The following is a 16,911-nucleotide window of genomic DNA, read 5'->3' on the forward strand; positions in this document are numbered from 1 at the left end:
GGGAGCGTGGCTGTGCAGAGAGGCCGGCGGGGGAAATAGCTGAGATACAATCCTGATTCACAGGCACCAGGAAGAGAGAGAAACACCCTGGGCTGGGTGTGCGCTTTTGAAACCTCCAAGCCAGTCCCCAGGGACACACTCCTCCAACAAGGTCACTGTACCTCCTGATCCTTCTAAAATAGTGCCACTCCCTGGTGACTAAAAATGCAAACATCTGAGCCTATGGGAGCAATTCTTATTCAAACCACTATACCATCCAAAGGTAGAATTTAGGTGATGATAGAAAAAAAAAACCCAAAAAAACAACAACAACAACAAAAAAACTCCTCAGTGCTATGGAAGGGAGAAATCCTCCTGCCCTTAGCCATCTCCAAATGAAGCCATATGCAAGACTGTGACACCTTCTAGTAAGTTGCAAGAAGGGGCATCCCCTGGAGAGTGTGGAAACACATGTTAAAGGTGTGGCCTTGACTTGGCAGTAGCTACAGGTCTTCCCAACTGCCCCCTACCCATACTCTAATTCCCTATAAGCTGATGACTTTTCTGGTCAGCCATCTTGGCTCAGTCTCAAGAGCGTCTCTCAACGTGACGGCACAGGCTAAGCGCCTCCTTTACAGAGTTGTTCCCACAACACTTCTGGTCCCTAAAGTGATGTTATAAACTGTCAAGTGACTCAGAAATCCCAGGAACAGGCCCCGATGGAGTGCAGAGAGGATGGATGACTTCACCCGAAGCTGACCCAGGCAGGGACGGAGGCACATCTGTCATCACCTTGGCAGCACTCCGGGCCTCACAGGAGCTCCTGGAAGTGATGTGTGTGGAGGCCTGGCTCACTTCTGGCTGATCCTCTCACAGCTTGGCCCAGACTCCTGAGGGAGAAGGAAGGAGAGAAAAATCAGGAGACCAAGCGGCTCACCCCCAAACAGAAAAAGGAGCATCTTTCTCACCTCACCCAAGGAGACTGCCAGGTCTCGTCTCCCCAGACAGTCCTTTCTAAAGCCAACCTGCAAACTCCACGTTCACCTACAGCCCTGTTGCTGTCTGGACCCATCTCCTCCTCTGTGGCTACTCAGGGTGAATGAAGTCCAGCTGCTCTGGTGACACTCTGCAGCTGTAGCTGGGAACTCATCTGCCCTTTGGATCTCAAGGAACAATTCTGCTTGGCTGCAAAAGGAACACGCATCACCTTCCAGCATTAGAATAAATAGGCCAGCCTAGAATAAATAGGCCAGCCTGCTTATTGGTTGGTGCTCTGCTGCAATCCCGGCACTCAGGGAGGCAGAGGCAGGTGGATCGCTGTGAGTTCAAGGCCAGCCTGGTCTACAAAGTGAGTCCAGGACAGCCAAGGCTACACAGAGAAACCCTGTCTCGAAACACACACACACACACACACACACACACACACACACACACACAGAGAGAGAGAGAGAGAGAGAGAGAGAGAGAGAGAGAGAGAGAGAGAGAGAGAGAGATATTGAGAATAGACAGGCTACTCCCATGCCAAGAGGTGATACATCTGATCAGAAGAATCCACTGAGACTTGGCAGCAAACAGATTTAGGGAGAAAGACTCTTGATCAGTGGTTTTCAACTTGTGGGTTGTGACCCCTTGAGGTCACCTAAGACCATGCTGCATGCCAGATATTTACACTGTGATTCATAACAGTAGCAAATTTACAGTTATGAAGTAACAAGGAAAATACTTTGATGGCTGGGTGGTGGAGGATGGGTCTAATGTATTTTGATGCTAATTACTGCTCGCTGTCTCTGTGACCACCTTTTGATTAATAATGAGCCATCCCACCTGGGCAGGGCAGAGGAGATAGAGGTGTGGCTAAGGTTCCAAAAGGAGAGAGAGGAATTCTGGGAAGAAGAAAGATCAGAAGAGAGACCAGAGGATCCCCAGAAGGAGAGGAAGGCTGCCATGGGTTAGCTGGAGGAGAAGCACATGGTCAGCGTGGATGGAGAATCCGGCCCAGATGAAGAACATTAGCAAGTATTTGGGATTATGGGTGGGAGGTAGCTTGATAGAAGTCATTAGAAGTAGATGGCGTGGGATTGAGGCAGAGATCCCAGGCCTGAGGCCCCACTATGAGAAGTAGTTTAGAGGATTAATGTCTGCCCTGCCCCAGGTTAGCTAAGGCTATTTTAAAATATATCGAGTGTCTGTGTCTTAAATGATCGCTAGCTGGGCCTACTGATAATACAGATAATTTAAAAACAATAGCAGAGGGTCACAACAACATGAGGGACTGTATTAAAGGTCACAGCGGTATGAAGGGTGACAGCTGCTGCTCTTGACAGAATCATAAGGACACGTCCTGCCGACAGCTGCGTACCAAGGTGGGAAACCACCAATATGGCCGCCCTGGAGCTCTCAAGAGCTTTGCTACTGAGCCACAAGAAGGTACATCTACATGAATCTGCTCCCACAGGGGCCTCTCATGGTAAGTCACATGTGTGTGACCTGCCTGTAAAACACCTGGCCTGGAGATCTCTAAAAGTAGGAAAAGCAGTTAAGCAGGCGTAAATATGACATGTGTTTATCTTACATGTCTCCTCATTTTAGTCACTATGGCCAGAAAATGGACAGGTCCCCTATGGAGGAGGGCATGATTTTTTGCATATATTCTATATACATGCCACTAAACTCTTCAAGTCATCTCTAGATAACTTCTAATGCTTAACATGACACAAATCCTAAGTCATGTGTTGGTTAGGGGAAATGACAAGAAAAAGGTCTAGCCACTTTCAGTATAGATGACATATTTGTTTCGTGTATTCTTGGTCTGTGATTGTTTGAATCTGCAGCCAGGGAATCCATAGGGAGAGTGTTCTCTCTCTCCTCTCTCTCTCTCTCTCTCTCTCTCTCTCTCTCTCTCTCTCTCTCTCTCTCTCCCTCTCTCTCTCTCATCCACATCCACACACACACACATATGAACACAAATATCTCTGTCTCTTTCTCTCCCTATCTCTGACTTTCTGTTTCTGTGTGTATGTGTGTATTTATGTGTGCGTGTATGTATTAAGTGTATAAGTGCGTATGCATGTGTGTATATGTGTGTGGGGGGGTGCTCTTTGTTGTCTTGTGAAAGATGACACTGTTAGTTGCTGTCTCTATTTTCCTGTCACTTGTGTAATAAATGAACACAAACCCAGTAGTTCTAAAGGTCATAGTTTTGGAATTAGTTTCATTGGGTTTTAACGAAGGTGCACACAGGCTGCCATCCCTTCCAGAGGAGACCCTGTCCCCTTACACCACCTGTTTCTTGTGGTCCACAACTCCTCTTGGTTTTCTGTTGTTAACTCTCAGCTCTTCCTGTCTCTGCCTCACAAGGACACCCTTCCCAGCATGATCTCATTATCCTGAGACAATTAACTCGAACACACCTGCGCAGTCCCTTTTACACACCAGGCAGCATAGTCCCAGGTCTCAGGGACTTAGAACATGGGTGTGTTTTGGACCAATATTCAACGCAGCGTATCTCAGGGAACAGCCAGTTGGTTGGCTGTACAAAGGCCTCCATCCTGGTCAATTGCTCATAGTCCACAGTCCACCCCCCCCAACCATCCTTCTCACCAACATCCCAAACTAAAAGATGTTGGCTCCACATCATCAGACACTATTGAACAAGTTAGAGCACTGTGCCGGCTAGAGTCTTGTCAACCCAACCCAAGTTAGAATTATCTGGGGAGAGGGAACTTCAATTGAGAAAAACGCCTTCACCAGGTGGGCCGGCCAGTGGGTAAGCCTTTCAGAGAACTCTCTTGATTAATGATTGGTGAGGGAGCCCCCAGCCCTTTCTGAGTGATGCTACCCCTGGCCAGGAGATCCTGAATTGTATAAAAGAGCTGAACTGAGCAAGGCAGGAGGAGCGAGGCAGTGAGCAGCACTCCTCCACAGCCTCTGCTTCCTGCCTGGAGTTCCTGCCGTCCCTCAGTGATGGAGCGAGACGTGAGGGTTGTCAGATGAAACAAACCCTTTCCTCCCCGAAGTCTAGCTGTGGTGTTCCAGCTCAGCAACAGAAACCCCAACTAGGGCAAGTACCAGGTAATCTGTTTATTCCTTTCCAATGGTCGCTGTTTCTTTCAGAGGGCGTTTTTGGTGTCTGAAACCCCTGTGTGACCACCCAGCACCAGCACTGGGAGGTGGGGAGGCCTTACTGGAAAGCAAGGGGTAGAGTGAGGTGGGATACTGGAAGGTGCCGCATCTCCGGGACTCTGCACAGGAGAATGAAAACTGTCAGCTCATCACTGTGTTAAAACTGAGGTGGTTCTTGAGGACGCCTTCTGATGGAAACTTTCTCAGCTTGTGGTTTGTCTGTTGCCTACTTGAGGACCAGATAAAGTGTTCAGAGGCAGGCAGATTCTGGGGCCACCTAAGAAGGGGGCCTGGATCTCCTAAGAAAGGGTAGGTACTTCTTTGGGGGGAGGTTGGGGGTTTTGGGGGGGGGCTTCAGCTGGCAGCCCTTAGGAGACTCACATGATCCAAGTATGCATGGCAGGTTGCACTGGAGTGACAAGAAAAGGGGTGCCCAGGGCCTCCCACACAGAGCTCGGCTTTCCAGAAAGTACCACAGAGAATGCAACCTAGACATCAGCGCACCTTTCTCTTGGTCTGAAATTGTGTTTTGTTCTTGAAAACTCAGAAAAGTGAGGAAAAGCCTGTGAATGTTTTCCCTGCCCCAGCTCTAAGTGGTGACCTGCAAGGGACCACTTAGCCCTTAGCCTGCCTCCCACAAGGACCCTGATCTCCTGGGGGGCGTCACCCCGGATCCTGGGGAGAAATGTCCCCTTCAATTGGATCTCCCCTCTGAAGGGCTGAAAGAGAGCAGTGGCAGGCCCAGCAAAACAGGAAAGGCGTGCCTCCCTACGTCTATACAGAAATCGAAACAAAGGGTGCTGGCGCCCTCTAGTGGCAAGGAAGCTGCTTCCTGTCTCCCAAGGGCCTTGGACCGCCACCTCCTAAAGACCAGGACCAGAAGGAGAAAAAATGTGTGCCACTTGCGCCTCGCTAACTTTGGTGGTTTGAGGATGCTTCGTTACTGTGTGAGACAGTGTGTATATCCTCACAAGAACCACCTTGCAGCATCGCAGACTCGGGACCCTTCATTATTTCTTAGAGAGGTTAAGATTTCTAGCACTCTGCTCATGCTCATAGAACGTAAGACCTGTAGACACACTGTGAGAATCCTACCGAGGTTCTCAAGACTCTGGGGGACTCACACATCCTTAGGACAGCTTTTCTGGGGGAAGTAAGAGACAGACCCCTCACAAGCCAAGGAATTTGTGAGAACTGTCTACACTTCCGCGGGAAGCTCAGACATCTGCTGGCTAAGCTGTCCTCCCAGCTGAGGACGCCAACCTGACCCGTTAAGTTTAAATCAGAGAGAAAAATGTACCCCTGCGGCACGTCCTGAGGAGAGAACTGCAGAAATGAACAGTGAAGTACCTGCTTAGCATTTGAGAGGGGCACCACGATTTTCATTAAAGGTTAAGGAGTGAACGTGACATCGCATGTTCATTAAGATAGCTATTGCGAGGAAAATGAGTGCTGGTGAGATCGGAGAACCTAGGAAATGTAGGATGCTGCGGCCTTGGGGAAGGCGGTACAACTGCTCCTCAAAAGTGAAGACTAGGGGCTGGAGAGATGGCTCAGAGGTTAAGAGCACTAGGTGCTCTTCCAGAGGTCCTGAGTTCAAGTCCCAGCAACCACATGGTGGCTAACAGCCATCTATAATGTGATCTGATGCCCTCTTCTGGCCTGCAGTTGTATGTGCAGGCAGAATACTTTATAAATAATAAATAAATCTTTTTTTTAAAAAATGAAAACTAGTATCACATCACTGTAAGGTGCAGTTATTCCATTTCTGGGTGTGTAACTCAGAGTTAAAAGCAAGATCTCCAACATTTGCACACTCATAGCAGTGCTGTTTACAATAGCTAAAACTGCCAGACTCAACTATTCATTGGCAGATGAATAGGATACAGTTCTGGTGTATCCAATCAGTGGAAGAGTAGTCAACTTAAAAAACGGTAAGGTAGCTGGGCGTGGTGGCGCACGCCTTTAATCCCAGCACTCGGGAGGCAGAGGCAGGTGGATCACTGTGAGTTCGAGCCCAGTCTGGTCTACAAAGTGAGTCCAGGACAGCCAAGGGTACACAGAGAGACCCTGTCTCCAAAAAGAAAAAAAAAAGAAAAAAAGAAAAAAAGAAAAACGGTAAGGTTCAAATCCATGCTACAGGTAGCAACCCCAGGGCAGTATGCTAATGAAGTGAACCAGACACAAACACTGCAGGTCTCAACATACATAATATACATAATCACTAAAGTCATGTGGAGAGTGGATGGTGGTTGCCAGGGTCTGGAGGAAAGGGAGGAGCTTCAAACAGTTTCTTACCCAGTTTCACTTTCCAGAATTTCAATTACCCAAAAGTCAACTATAGCCCACATGTGTATGCAGCGGTGTATACACACACACACACACACACACATCACATAGAAAAATGCCAAAAATAAGATTATGCTTCAAGTTCTCCATTCTGAGTAACATGACAGAATCTCCCACCATCCCACTCTGAACAGCCAGACATTTCTTCCCTTTCCCCAGGGCATCCATGCTGTATGTACTAACTACCCTGCACTGCTTAGCAGCCTTCTCCGTTTCATCAGCTCAGCTGGCTCAGTGCTACAGTGTTTGTGTTCCCGGATGCTTATTTGACATACAATGACCTCAAAGCCCAATCGTAGTGACATAAAGAAGGCACCAGTGTGCAAACTCTCAAGGACAGAGTAGCCCTGATACCGTGTGCCGGTGCTGTACAGCACACAAGAAGAAAAAGGTGAGCATATGGTTCAGTACTCATTCATGGCTCATGGACAGTCACATGAAACTATACCATTTGTGGGTGCTGGGAATTGAACCTGTGTCCTCTAGAAGAACAGAAAGTGCTCTTAGCCATTGAGCCATCTCTCCAGTTCCAGGGACAGGGAATTTAAGGAATTCTCTGTACTTTCTGCTCAATTGTTCTGTGATTTTAAAAAAATGTCCTAAAATCTTTAATACTTTAAAAAAGTTAAAAAGTTCATGCTCTTAGAACCATAAAGACTGTGCCAAAAGTGACTAAATGGTGATAAATCTTACTGTGTGTGTGTGTGTGTGTGTGTGTTGCAATAATTTTAAAAATAACTAGAGTAGTCAGGCGTGGTGGTACATACATACATGGAATCAAAGCAATTGGGAAGTGGAAGGAGAAAGCGGGGGAAGCAGGCAATAAATTATAGAAACAATGAATGCTATTTAAAGTGGAGTCATAAATAAATAAACAGAAGAAAATGGGTCAGAGTTGGGTTGTAATTTAGGGACCAGAGACAATTGCACATTTAGAAATACCATAGATGAAGTTACTGCACTATTTTTTGAAATATATTTTAAATTATTTTTATATTAGCAACAACAAAAAATCACTTGAATTTTCTTTTTTGTTTTTGTTTTGTTTCATTTTGTTTTCTTGAAATGGGGTTTTTCTGTGTAACCCTGGCTGCCCTGGACTCACTCTATAGACCAAGCTGACCTCAAACTCAGAAATCCACCTGCCTCTGCCTCCCAAGCTAGGATTAAAGGCATGCACCTCCACCACCTGGCTTCATTTGAAAAAAAAAAACTTTTTTTTTTTTTTTTAAATAAAAGCACTACTGAGAGAATGATTTTCAGGCAAAGTCAGAAAATGTGGGGCAGGCATGTGTCAAGAAAATCGGAGACTAGCAAACATGTTAGGACTTTAGCTCTGAAAGGAACATCCTGGTACCCTGGAAGGAACATCCTGGTACCCTGGAAGGAACATCCTGGTACCTTGGAAGAGCAAATCAGGGATGGAGGGGGAGGTGTGTGGATGTGAGAAGATGGTAGGAACTCAGCCCTGCCTGGGACGCAGGCAGGTCTCAGTCTCCATTTGTTCTGCCTGCCTGCCTGCCTGCCTATCTATCTATCTATCTATCTATCTATCTATCTATCTATCTTATATTAATACTATTTAGTTTGTTCTTTGAGGACTTTGTACATGTATACAATGTATTCTGGTCAGGTCCACTCCCCACTTCTCCCACTCCTGTCTCCCCTCACACAACAGCATCTCCCCATCTCAACTTCATTTCCTCTTCTCAGCTCCTGTTCTTAGTCCTTGGAGTGGGGGGCGGGGGAGTCAGGACCACTCTATATTTTGTCCCTTCTGCCCTGGGAGGTTCTTGCTAAACTGGCTTGGGCAGTGGCTTTATAAGGGCGTTGTGTACAATGGCTCTAGAAGACTCAGGAGGCTGACCAAAGCTAGGCTACGCAAAGAACTTGTCTCCATACCAACTAACTGATGTAGTTCTGCACCTCTGCTGGCAAAATCCCAAGGACTTGTGGCATGTTCTTTAACATCCTCACAGGTGACAAATCTTTGTGCTTCCTAGGGTAGATTAGAATTTGGCCAAACGTTACTCAGAACCAACAATTATGAAGTAGGACAAGAAACCGAGCTCCTCTTGTGGGGCTTATATGTTGAGCCAGGCAGCAATGTTAACAGAAGGAATCCAGAAGGCACCGGCCACCAGCCCACCACTCCCCAGGTGAGAAGACACAATAGTTCGCTTGTTTTGTTAGGTTTATTTCACACTTTGAGCATTCGCACATCCCAGGGAATTCTGAAATCAGTCTGTGTGACTCTTCGCTTTGTCCCGGGATCAGCTGTTTAGCTGGAGGATAAAGCGTGGGTACCAAGAGCCCATCACTTAGATACTGCTTTAAGTCAGACTCTGGCAACTCCTGCTGCACAGATTTCCAACCATCCCAGGCCTTTATTTCTGGTGCCAACTAAAGCCATACTCACTTACTCGTTTGCTCACTCCCCCACTCACTCACTCACTCGCTTGCTCTCTTGCTCGCTCACCCACTCACTCACCCACTCGCTTGCTCTCTTGCTCGCTCACCCACTCACTCACTCACTCACCCACTCGCTTGCTCTCTTGCTCGCTCACTCTCTCATCATTTCTCCACAGCGCCTGTAATCCAACACACACTTCCCAGGCATCACAAGATGGCTGCCATTCCTGTAAGAGCACTTCCCTATTCTTTTGGTTCGCTATCTGCTCCGCCTTCTTTCAAGCATCGCAAGGACTATAGTATGTTTAAATAATGAGTTGGAAGATGAGCCCATTTCCAGCTGTATCCATTAGAACAAGGCCACTGAGAGAAAGAAGTGATGTGCAGAAGAGGTAAGTGCCCTTTGTGGGCTGATGGACTCCCTGCCAAGGGCTGCCTGATGCTGCTGTCAGGTCTCCCCTCAGCCCAAGGAAGAAGGCACCTAGGAGAAGGGGCTCAGAGAAGTGCAAGAGCAAAAGAAAGTCTCTTCTGTATGTCATTGAAAGCAAGCATTTTTATCTCCAAGTATTCTGGATGGATTAAAGAGAAACACAGAAACACACATACACACAGTAAATGAAATAAAATTTCCCATATTCCTAGCTTGAGAAAAACTCTTTCATCTTAGATTGCATGGGGGTGGGGGAGGACAAAAGATAAACAACAACAAAAAATAGATAAAATGAGCACTTAAAATTTTATTGGTCAATTTAAGATACCACATATTTACAGTGGGGGAATAAAAAGAGGGAAAGACATCTTAGTCCAATAGTATGTATTTTATTTTGCTTTTTGTGTTCATTTTAAGCAGATATCCATGTATTCTACACCCTGAGAAAACATACCACAAGCCTTTCTGTGCCCTGAGTATCCCTCGCAGTCAGTCTCTACAGCATCACTATCACAATGCCTCTCACGTAGGTTATGTCTAATGTCAACTGTCATGTAACTGGAGTAGTTCTGTTCTGTTTAGTTATCAGAGCTGAGGCCTTGCAGACACTACGCACATGCCCCACCCTAGCCTGTAGACACTGGGTTTTTGTTCTTTTTTGTTTTTGGGGGTTTTTTTTTGTAGATATTTCTTTTACTATGATACTTTTGAAATGCATTCATATTTTTGTATCCCTTTCATCTTAGAGCACCCTGCCAAAGACTAGGAAAGACACAGATGGAAATGAAGGCTTTATTACTGGTAGGTACATGTGCTTGGAGGCCACATATGGTCCAGGATGGGGGGTGGAGGAGAAGAGAGAAGAGGAGCAGATAGGAGAAAAGGCGGAAGAGAGGAAGGGAAGAGAAAGGAGCTTGGGGAAGGGGTTTAGAACAACATCAAATTATCTCATAAAGTCGCCCACTGGAAAAGACTTATTTTTTGTTGTTGTTTATGTGTGCACACAAGGCCATGAGACTATTTGTATGCTTTTTTTTTCCTCGGTACTTTATATTATCAACATTTACATTTAGATTTATGAGACAGGGGACAAGATTCATTTTCCTCATACATTTATCCAATTGTTTCATCACCACTCGTTAAGGCTTCTTTAGGGCTGCAGAGATGCTCAGTGGTTAAGAGCAACGCCTACTCTCCCAGAGGACCTGGGTTCAATCTCAGCACCCACATGGCAGCTCACAACTGTCCTCAACTCCACTCCCAGGGACTCTGACGCCCTCTTCTGACCTTCACAGGCACTGCATGCACACGGTGAACAGATAAATGCAGGCAAAACACTAATACACAAAGAGTGAAAGCAAATCTTAAAGAAAAAAAAAGACTTCCTTTTATCTCTCAAATATCCTTAGCCTCTTTGCAAGAAGCAACTGGCCACCTCTAGGATTTCTCTATTCTCGGATTTGCCTTTAGCCCAGTACTTACTGTCTGTCCCTGATCACCACAGCTTTCCAGATGTCTCGCAATCAAGCTCGTGAGACTCCCAACTATTACAGAACTATTTTAACCATTTGAGATGTTTTATGTACAAGTTAAATTTTCTCTTTTTTCTTTTCTTTCTTTTTCTTTTTCTTTTTTTCTTTTCTGATATACAGTCTCACTGTGTGGCCCTAGTTGGTCCAAAACTAGCTAGCTAAACTAAACTGGTGTTAGACATACAGATTGACTGGCTCCTGCTCATGTGCTGGGACTTGAGGCATGTATGTGCCACCACACCTAGTGCCTGTTAAAAATTTATAACCAATCTGTCAATTTCTACCAAAAAGTTTAATTGGGACTATAATGAATATAACTGAATTTATAGATAAAGGATTGCTATTTTCAGTATATTTCCATGGCGTTTTTCTGTTAAAATCTATGTCTGTGTATGTTGCTGGGGTGGGGTGAAGTAGGAGGAGAGAGAGATTATGTTTTTCAGCAAATCCCGAGAGCACTGCTAAACTGCCTACCTACTGTTGTGTCTTTTTCTACTTCCTTCATTAATGCAAAGTCTCGCTTCGCATATGCAGAAGCTTCCCGGCTCGGTCCATGTGCTGATGATGCGGCCACATCTTCTTGATGAATTCTCTCTCTTATCAGTCATTATCCTGTTTGCAATATAGCGATGCATATCGGAGCAGCCATGGATTCCAGGGAGAATTTTCTGTATATTTGTATCTTTCTTCCCTTTGCAGTTGCCTTCTTTTCAGCCCCGCCTCTCTCATTGTCCAGACCCTCTGGCTACATTGTGGAACCCAGAGCCAACATGGCTGTGACTGGTGGTATTAGCCACCCACTCACGCACCCCCCCCCATCCACCCTCCCCCCACCCGCTGTCTACAAGATATCACAGTCTATGCTTCCTGGGGAGAGCTGTAAAGAAGACCTTGAACAACTCAATTCCTTTCCTCCGGAGTCAGATACTCTCTTGTTTCTGCCTGGTTTGGGTTGTTATAGGCTACCCTGCCACTGCTGAGACTGCAACCCCCCTTAGTCACAGTAAGAGCTCTTATTTAGACTCAAAGCTGTGTTAAAATGAAACTAGCTGCCTTGGAAAATGGGGAAGAATGAAAGGCAACCGCTTACGGCACAGTCGTGCCAGCTCCTTGTGAGGCTGAGACTTGCTGGACATTGGCAGCGGCTGGGGGAAGGGGCACTTATTGATGGACTACGCTTTCAGCATCAAGTCTCTGGCTTAGAATTGCTGCTGGTTAGCCCTGCTGGGGACTATAGCTGTGTGCCCGAAGATGACTGCATTGGTTATACACTCTCAGTGTGTCGTGTAGAGTTGCTTTGCAAAGCTAAATGCTCCTCACTGTGTGAGGTAGCCCTCAACCCTGTCTTCCCTTGATCTGGAGAATAAATGTCGACTGAGGAAGGCAGAGCTGGGAGCCGAACCGGCATCACCGGCCTCCCCTGTACTGTCTGCGTATCTCGGTTATCTGCAGTCTCCACACTGGCAAGGTCGCAGTTTTGCATAAGTGGGGGTGTTTTCAGTGTCCTTTCTGTTGTTGTGCTCAAACACTCTGAAGACAAGCAATGCAGGGGAGGAAATTTGCTTTGTACTTATGGAGGTCATCCAGGGAAGTCAGCGCAGGAAGCCAGGGAGCAGACGCTGTGGGGTGCAGGGGTGCAGCAGTCAGATGGCATCATGCTTAGGAGCCGGGACTTCGGGCCCAGCCCATCTAGAGCTGGAGCTAAGGTTAGTTAGCGAGGCCTATGGGATGAACCTCCATGGAAACTCAATCTGCCGCCAGAAGATCTGGCTGCACAGGACACATCTTAGTGTGTTAGCGGCCGTTCAGTCTCTAACACTGGGGGGTGGGGTGGGGAATCTATAAACTACCCAATTCAGAGAGCTTCCAAGCTGGTGAATGCATGCATGTGTCAATCACTCTAGCTCCCAAATACTGAGACAGAGAGACCTGTTAGATTATTCAACAGGCTTTAAAGCACTAGGGCTGGGCAGATGTGCCTCTGTTCTAAGCCTCTGCGCTAGGCTGGCTACTTCCCAGCCTCGTGCCCCGAATTACCTGACATATTGGTCCTTCCTGGGTGGCTTCTGCTCCATCAGGTCAGTCCACATGGCGAGCTCCTTGTGGCTGCTACATCCTTTCCCATTCTCCTCTTCTCCTCTGCCTTGTGGTCCCCCCCAACCTCCCCGAGACCCCTCAACTGGGATCAGAAGTCCAGCCTCCCTGGCCTCTCTCGTCCAGCTATAGGCTGCTCAGCTTCTTCATTCACCAATCAGAGATGATTGGGGAACAGTATTTACATAACATCGACCAATGGTCACTGCAACGCCTGCATCAGGACTGCAACCAGATCTCGAGGCACAGAAATCAGCATCTGAATACACAGCGCACCAGCCTGCGCCCCCACCCATCCCCAGGCCCCTAATATGTCAGGGGGATACTGAAGGCACGAAGAGGCTCTTGGGTCCAGCCCCTTCCCACCCTCCCCTGGCTCTCCTTCTCTATCTTGTGTAATCTTCTTTGTACTAAGCCAAAAAGCAATGTGGTGTTCCCTCTGCCATCCACAAGCTGTTACCAGTTTTCACACCCTAGAAGGCCAGGGGACCCCTCAATTTGTACCCAAGAAGTAAAATTATCAAAGACTTGAAATTGTCCTTGAAGGAGGGGGTTAAGTCTCAAGGGACCAAGCCCTTAATATGCGGGGTCTGCGATAACGCCAGGTAGTTAGTATTAGAAGTGAGTTCAAGTGTAGACCATCACAGTGGATGGAGTCTAGCAGGTCAGATAATTGGTTGTTGGTGTGGGAGACCCCCCCCACACACACACATTTGGTGTCAAAGTGTTCTGAGTAGAAGTGAGGCCTCGTGAGAGGAAGCTCTGTCACTAAAGCCATTTCCTTGAAGGAGGCACTGGAAAACCCGCCCCTTCCTCTCTTTGCTGCCTGGCCACCGTGAGCCGAACAGGCTTCCTGTGTCGCGTGTCCTGGTCATGATGTTCTGTCTCACTACAGGCTCAAGCACAAGTGGCTGTGGATTCAAACTTCTGACATCATGACCTTAAATACAAGTCTTTTGAAGCTGATCCTCACAGGCACTTCCTCACAGCCAGAGAGAGAGCCGGTTAGCGCACATGGAGAGTTTCTGTGGCCGTACATCACACAAAGCAAGGTGTCTGTGAAGGCCTCAATTTAAGAGATTAAGCGGTTTGTAAATCCAGTTTGAGAACTGTTGGTTTAATGATTGAAATGATAAGAGCAGACCCCTCAAAAAGAAAACAAACATCCTCCTCAGAGAAGCAAAACCATGCAATTGTGTGAAGAAAACAATGGCAGCGCAGCAGCAGCAAGGGGCACCAGGTGAACTGCCTATAATCTCTTGGTGACGGCTGCCAATGCTCCGACTTACTGGCAAAGCTCTATCAAGTTTCTCTAAAGTAGAATTGATTTTGTCTATCTATCAACTGTATGTATGTTTATATAAAAACATGCATACATATGCATATATACACATGTGTTTTGGAAAATCCTGCTGCTAAGGTCACAGTCTGCCATGACCAGGAAGCCCTGACCTTGGTGGACAAAATGGACTCCCTTTGTCTGCGAGGTTTCCTCTTCTCTGTCTGGGGAGCCCAGATCCCAACACCCTCTACCTGAGGGGAATGTTTCATAGAACTTAGAGAAACTACAGGTCCAACTCCTTTTCTCTACTTAGCGAGCACCTGGGATTCCAGGAATGCCTCTCCATGTAAATGAGGCGGCTCAGTACCTGAGCCCTACAGCCAATGGCCTTTGCTCACCATAGAAATGCCTCCTTCCACCCCAAGATCCTTCTTCACAGTGAATAAAATTGGCCTGCCTCCCTGAAGCTGATCCCCAAAGGGAATTTCCACTCCTGCTCACAGGGCGCTGAATCCCCCGTTTGTTGCTTCTGTTCCCCTGTCTCCGAGGACCAGTGGCCAACAACCCCATGCATGCTTGTAGATAAATATGCAAATATACATATAGATGATGATGATGTGTGTGTGTATGCACACACAAAATTGTAGGCAGGGCTTAGTAGACTGACCTATAGACTCAGAGGCTGGCTCATCCTACAATAGTTGTCTGCAGGCTGGAAAGCCAGGGAAACCAGTAGCTGCTTAGATTGAAAGCCTTAGAGTAGTGATTCTCAACCTTCCTAACGCTGTGACCCTTTAATACAGTTCCTCATGGTGTGGTGACCCATCCCCCCCCAACACCATAAAATTATTTGTGTTGCTTCTTCACAACTGTAACTTTGCTGCTGTTATGAATCACAATGTAAATATCTGAAATGTGACTCCCGGGGAGGGGTGTGTGTGACCCACAGGTTGAGAGCCACTGCCTGAGACCAAGGAGAACCAATGATGCAGCCCCATCCAAGAGATGCCCTGATGAGCCAGTCCACGTCAAAGGCTGGAGAGTCAGATTTCCTTAGCACAGCCGGTAAAAAGCATACCTTTTCAAGAAGAGAGGAGCGTGTAGATATGTGAGCTTGCCCCCTTCTTTGCCTTTCCACCCCTTTCCAGGCCCCCAACCTATTGCACAATGCTGTCCTCCCTCAGGGCAGTTCTTCCCCCCTCAGTTTGCAAACCCCCTCAGTTGTCAATCATCTCTGGAAATACCCTAGAAGTATTCTCTGTAGACTTCCTAGGCAGCGAAGTGGTTAACCAACATTAGCCATCATGCCCTAGCAAGGAAAGGCTTGCTTTACAGCATGTATCTACCTCACAAATGAAGACGCTACTGTCCATGGCTACTGTCTGGAGGCTGCCTCTGCCTCCCCGAGTGCTGGGATTAAAGGCCTGCGCCACCACGTCTGGCTGCTAAATGTTAAATGTACAGCCCAGATCAGACTAGGCAGGACTACCCTGCGAGCACAGATAACGGCTCAGTATTCGGGCCTTGCTGTTTTATTGCATATGCTGTAGTCTGAGCATTTTTTTCTCTCTTCAAAGTTGCTGAGCTGAAATCCACACCCCTAAGGTTACCAATTAAGAGGTGGAGCCTTTGAGCAGTGATCAAGTCAGAGGAACAGAGGTCTCATGGGTGAGATGAAGGGGGAGACCTCAGACATAGGCGCCCTGACTCTATGCTCTCTGCCAGGTAGATATCATAGGAGGACACACCACAGAAACCAGAACACAAATCCCTTCTGGACAGTAAACCTGCTAAAGTCTTGCTCTAGGGCTGCCCAGCCTCCAGAACAGTGGGAAACACATTTCTATCACTGTAAGGTACCTGCCCCTGGTGCTGACAGCCTGAACAGACTGAGCCAGTGGCCTGTGTGTGTCAGTTGTGAGTCCCGTTCAGTGCAGCACCCTCTATTAAAGCAGGGTTGGGCTCCTTCAAGTGTGCTGAGCATGCCCAAGGTCCACAACTTTTGGCCACAACTTCCATATGACACTATTGATGCCACTGATAAGAGTCACCTGCGCTGGACAGAGCAGGAAACGTGTGACAAGTATTATTGCCTGTCATTTCAATGTTGGACAAAACAAAATGAAACTCGCGCCTCAAGTAGAGAAGGGAGGCGGAGGAAGGAACACAGCTACCCCCTTTTCAGTGTCTGCACAGCCCCCAGTGCCCTTTATTTCTCTGTAATTTGCTCTGTGGTCCTCTGAAGGCTATATCATACAGTTCTTTCACAGATGAGGAAACCAAGGCCCAGAAAGGGTAGGAAGATTTTCGACCTCTGTAGCCCTGCCTGTTCTGGAACTTGCTCTGTAAGCAAGGCTGACCTCAAGAGAGATCTGCCTGCCTCTGCTTCACAGGTGCTGGGATTAAAGGTGTGTGACACCACTGCCCAGCCACGTTTTTTTTTTTTTCTTTTAAAGTCAGAGCCTAATGTATCCCAGGCTGGCCTCGAACTTGCTATGCAGCTAAGGATGACTGTGGGCTCCTAGTGACAGAAGTATACCGATGAATTGATATACCGTCAGTATAGCGGATTTGAACTCAGGGCTTCCTGCGCGCTAGCCAAGCACTCTGTTGAACTACATCGCCAGTGCTACAATGACAATTCTATGTTATGCGAATGTCACAGTAATTAAGGAAGAAATAAAGCTACGGAGATAATGACAACTATGACA

At 47.1% G+C, this 16,911-nt stretch overlaps 1 long non-coding RNA gene across 1 annotated transcript; it reads left to right on the plus strand.

Moving 5' to 3' along the window:
* The first annotated feature begins 1,885 nt into the window (after nucleotides 1-1,885).
* LOC311593819 lies at nucleotides 1,886-16,895 on the plus strand. Its single transcript, XR_014777841.1, has 3 exons — nucleotides 1,886-1,995; nucleotides 10,039-10,093; nucleotides 13,814-16,895. It is a non-coding gene; the product is annotated as an uncharacterized lncRNA (long non-coding RNA).
* The last annotated feature ends 16 nt before the right edge of the window (nucleotides 16,896-16,911 follow it).

This window comes from Acomys minous (genome assembly GCF_964271855.1).
Source record: "Acomys minous genome assembly, chromosome: 1".
NCBI classification, from domain to species: Eukaryota; Metazoa; Chordata; class Mammalia; order Rodentia; family Muridae; genus Acomys; species Acomys minous.